The sequence below is a fragment of the Littorina saxatilis genome, linkage group LG6, assembly GCF_037325665.1.
Source record: "Littorina saxatilis isolate snail1 linkage group LG6, US_GU_Lsax_2.0, whole genome shotgun sequence".
Classification (NCBI taxonomy): domain Eukaryota; kingdom Metazoa; phylum Mollusca; class Gastropoda; order Littorinimorpha; family Littorinidae; genus Littorina; species Littorina saxatilis.
In genome coordinates this window covers 30,853,609-30,858,608 of record NC_090250.1, presented here as the reverse complement: position 1 = coordinate 30,858,608, position 5,000 = coordinate 30,853,609, and the positions used below count along the sequence as shown (strand labels likewise).

General features: G+C 40.9%; 1 protein-coding gene across 2 annotated transcripts in view; it reads right to left on the bottom strand.

The window, feature by feature from the left end:
- Positions 1 to 5,000, bottom strand: part of LOC138968998 (uncharacterized) — a 71,880-nt gene that overhangs the window by 56,593 nt on the left and 10,287 nt on the right. For both annotated transcript variants that reach the window (XM_070341687.1, XM_070341688.1), the window contains exon 2: positions 1,272 to 1,344. The gene's annotated coding sequence lies outside the window, so the exon portion shown is untranslated. The remainder of the gene's footprint in view (positions 1 to 1,271; positions 1,345 to 5,000) is intronic.

Below are 5,000 nucleotides of genomic sequence, written 5' to 3'. Positions count from 1 at the left end.
ACACAAACACACACACACACACACACATCCCTTCACACACACACACACACACACACACACACACACACACACACACACACACACACTCACACACATCCCTTCACACACACACACACACACACACACACACACACACACACACACACACACACACACACACACACAAACAACGGCGAGCGTGTCTGAATCCCGCATCCAGGTATTACAGATTGCTGGTCACTCAGCTTATTCGACGACTTGTAGCCCAAACCAGATAAAATGGTTTAAATAACCAGAAACATGCAGAATGAAATGTTCAAAGACACGCTTATCAATATTCAAAGGAAGAGCTGTTCCCTTGTCAAGTTAATATCGTGCAACCCGTAATAGTTCGATATTCACACACAATTTGTTAAACTCATTGTGAACAATAATAAGCAATTAATCTTGAACTTCAGTGTTGTACATTCAGGGAAGTTCGTCTGGTGCAATATTAGCGTCTTAGTTTGCGTACGTAGCGTGTTCTTTACGAACAAAAAATTCAATAAGAAGGGAGAGAAACCAAACAATCTGAACCATCTACGAATTAAACGAATGAGTGAACAAATGAACAAACTGATATCGGTAATCTTGAACTTTAGCGTGTTAAATTCATAGCTCAGAATCCAGTGACATTCTTTACTTATTTTTGATACAAGTCCATGTAAGCAAGCCAAAGAACATTTGTCGTGAAATTAATTGACGGATTGAGCTCCAAACTTAAGCATAATTAATTTGATTGTTCAATCGACGAAAATGCACCGAAAATGGCATACGTTGTCAATCATGGGACATCATTTACACGAAAGAGTTGTCCGATCATACGGATAATTCCTTCTTTGACCCATGTAAACGAAATGCATTCGTACAGTTCATCGGAGTTTATTCCGTAACTTCAAAGGGATCTAAAATGACTTGTTATGATTACAAGTGCAGGTTCTACAAATTTGGAGGCTTAAAATGCCTCCGAATTATGAGCTATGAATTTAACACGCTAAAATTAATCTTGAACTTCAGTGTTGTAAATTCAGGGAAGTTTGTCTGGTGCAATATTAGCGTCTTAGTTTGCGTAACTTGAGTAGCGTGTTCTTTGCGAGAAAAAAAAATTCAATAAGAAGGGAGAGAAACCAAACAATCTAAACCATCTACGAACTAAACGAATGAGTGAACAAATGAACAAACTGATATCATAATATAATGTCTGAGGCAAGCAAAACAAAAGACTATTAATCAATAAAGTAAATTAAACTTACTTTAAATATATCGTAGAAGTTCCAAGAACTCAGAAATCCGGTTTAGTGGCAGACGACATTTTCTCGGTCTTTCCTGTCATAAACAAGACGAGAAATTGACAAGGTAAAGCGATTTATTTTCAAATTGACATTTCTTCTACATCTTTATGATGTTATCAGGATATCTCATGCGCGTTGGAATATAAATATTTACGCTTAATCACCTTTGGTTACGAGCGTTTTCTTTTGCTCTCTTCACAATGATTGTTCTCGTACATATATAATTATTTTGTTCAAAACGAGATCAGCGCGCACAGAAAGTCTTTTGTCTCGGTTCACCCGTGACCTAACCTGATATCCTGTCAGTGTCAGCATTGATTTGCAAAGTGTTATGGCTGGCAGAGACCTATGTACGCATGAAAAATACGATCTTATGTCTTGTTTGCATATCTCGGGGGATTCCGTCTGTACCCTGTGACTGTAGGGGGTGGGTGGGGGGGGGGGGTAGGGGGGTAGGGGGGGGGGGGGTGGGAGTAGATAGATGTCACTGGCGCTTGAAGATAAAACTGGTTTGATCCGACGAAGAAAATAGTTGTGGCTCATGTTGATGTGGTCGGCAGTAAATCCTTATGAGCTGCGTTGGTTGGATAAGAATTGGGGAGGAGGGGGGAGAGGGGGGGGGGGTGTAATGTAGGGAATGTGAGGGAGGTGTGTGGAGTAGGTACCGCTCGCTTTTTTAACACCTATTCCCGTGCAATCAAAATAGCATATAAAAATTTATGCATGAGTGGTACTGAAAAATGCCATGAATCCTGAAGAATTTTAAGGGGGGGGGGGGGGGGGCCTCCAGACGCTGATAGATTTGTATAATTAGCAACCAAAAAAACGTCACCACAGACATTACGAATCCGGATTTTGGGCATATACCGGAAGAATCCCACCCATGTTTATGACAATGCCCACTGAAAACAAGAGTGCGCGGTATTTACCGAGTACCACAAAACACCTCCACACAATGTGACGGGAGTAATGGTGCGTGGGGTAAGTACCAGGCACAACAGATTTTGAGCGAAAAGAGAAAAGTAAGCCTTGGGGGGCCGAATTCAAGATAATTGAACATGATTTAATATCCATTATGTTTTGGTCTCTTTCTTCATCTTTTTACTTACAGGTCTTACCGGTACCATAAACAACGCCATCTGGAAGTAGTTTGCTGCGCTATTCGTTTAACAACATAATAATGAGAACCACTTTACTTATCTGTATTTTTTTATGAACTTGTTGTGAATAAACACACTGACTTGCGTTTTTGTGTGTGCTTTGTATACATGTGTGTGTGTGTGTGTGTGTGTGTGTGTGTGTGTGTGTGTGTGTGTGTGTGTGTGTGTGTGTGTGTGTGTGTGTGTGTGCAGTGTGTGTGTGTGTGTGTGTGTACGCGTGTATGATGTAGGCTTATCTTACTATCAATTTATAATAAGAAGTGTATGCGTGTACAATGGTGACCATTACCTGCACAATTACCAATGTTTGTGTTCTATCATGGCATATTACATTCTTGTTCGTGTTCTCTCTTTCTCTTTCTCTGCCATGTTCCAAACTCGTACACGCGGTTACCAAACTGTTTGGTTTGGGAATCAGCTTCGGGGTGTGCTTGAATCTGAAAACTACTGACTGAAACTGACACTGAGCCTACACCCACTGTCACGGTGTTTGAAGAGACGAATAAACAACCGTGCAAAACATCAGGAGACAAAAGAAAAACAAATCCAGGGGTCAAGGGCCAGTTAAACGCATAGGCAAATATCCACTCTAAAAATATATACTGTGTCTGAAAACACCTCCGCGTGGGGGGGGGGGGGGGGGGTTGCAGCCAGGGCAGTGAAGATAAAGAGGGAAAACTTTCTCTGCTCGCGCGACAGCAGGCAGGATGTCTCTGAACTGAAGACGTGAGCAGTAAAAGTTCATTCCTTCCCGTGTAAACTGATTGGGTTGACCATCACGGATCTGCCCAGGCTGTGTTACATGGAATGAGACCATCTCTCCACTTGGATACATACCAATAATCAATCAATTAATCAATCAATCAATCAATCAATATGAGGCTTATATCGCGCGTATTCCGTGGGTACAGTTCTAAGCGCAGGGATTTATTTTATTTTTTTTAATTTTTTTTTTGGTTGCAATTTATATCGCGCACATATTCAAGGCGTAGGGATTTATTTATGCCGTGTGAGATGGAATTTTTGTACACAATACGTATACATCACGCATTCACATCGGCCAGCAGATCGCAGCCATTTCGGCGCATATCCTACTTTTCACGGCCTATTATTCCAAGTCACACGGGTATTTTGGTGGACATTTTTATCTATGCCTATACAATTTTGTCAGGAAAGAACCTTTTGTCAATCGTGGGATCTTTAACGTGCACACCCCAATGTAGTGTACACGAAGGGACCTCGGTTTTTCGTCTCATCCGAAAGACTAGCACTTGAACCCACCACCTAGGTTAGGAAAGGGGGGAGAAAATTGCTAACGCCCTGACCCAGGGTCGAACTCGCAACCTCTCGCTTCCGAGCGCAAGTGCGTTACCACTCGGCCACCCAGTCCTTACAGTCTAATCAACAGTCTGGCTGCGTTTTTTATGGACATTTTGTGTCGGAATTAATTTCTTTAAATGGCTTTAGTCTAGTGGAGAGATGTCCTTGTGCCACGTAAAAGCCTGTACAGATCTTAGATTGTAAGCAAAACGTTTCGATTTTTACGGGAACGACTGTGGCTGGAGTCTACACCTGAGAACAGGAATTAGAATTAGTAGATTTTTTGGTCGAATTTTCAATTGGTACTTTACGTTTTTGTCAGGTGGATGTTTGTGGTGTTCTTATATTTCAGCGGCGTTCACGTGACTCCTGTAAAAAAAAAAAAAGTCTTTATTCTAAAACGACCGCCAGATAGCCAAGCCTGAATGGAACAGAAAGTGCCAATGCAATAACACGGGAATGGATGTTTTAGTTGGGGTACAAAAAATGTCGCAATACGTTTTTTGGTAAGTTTATCTTGTTCCTCTATCACTAGTATGTAATCATTTGATTGTTGGTTTGTTAACGTATCCACAATAGAATCTTAAAAAGAAATAATTTCTATTGGTATTGTGGAAAAGTTCGATACCAAATACTCAAGTTTTAGTCGTTATCTTACCCCCCGCGGGTTAGGGGGAGTCCCATATTGGTTGGGACAAGAAAGAATTTACCCGATGCTCCCCAGCATGTCGTAAGAGGCGACTAACGGATTCTGTTTCTCCTTTTACCCTTGTTAAGTGTTTCTTGTATAGAATATAGTAAATTTTTGTAAAGCAGATTTTAGTCAAGCAGTATGTAAGAAATGTTAAGTCCTTTGTACTGGAATCTTGCATTCTCCCAGTAAGGTAATATATTGTACTACGTTGCAAGCCCCTGGAGCAAATTTTTGATTAGTGCTTTTGTGAACAAGACACAATTGACAAGTGGCTCTATCCCATCTCCCCCCTTTCCCGTCGCGATATAACCTTCGTGGTTGAAAACGACGTTAAACACCAAATAAAGAAAGAAAGTCGTTATCTTGGAAATTAGCTCTGTAAGTCCCATTTTATTTGCTCTTTATTGCCTCAGCATTCCTTGAACTTTGATAAAAGTTCACTTTTAAAAGTTTATCATTTTTTTCAGGGGTAGACTCCAACCTTGTTTTCTTACCCATTTAGCCCGAGAACGTAAT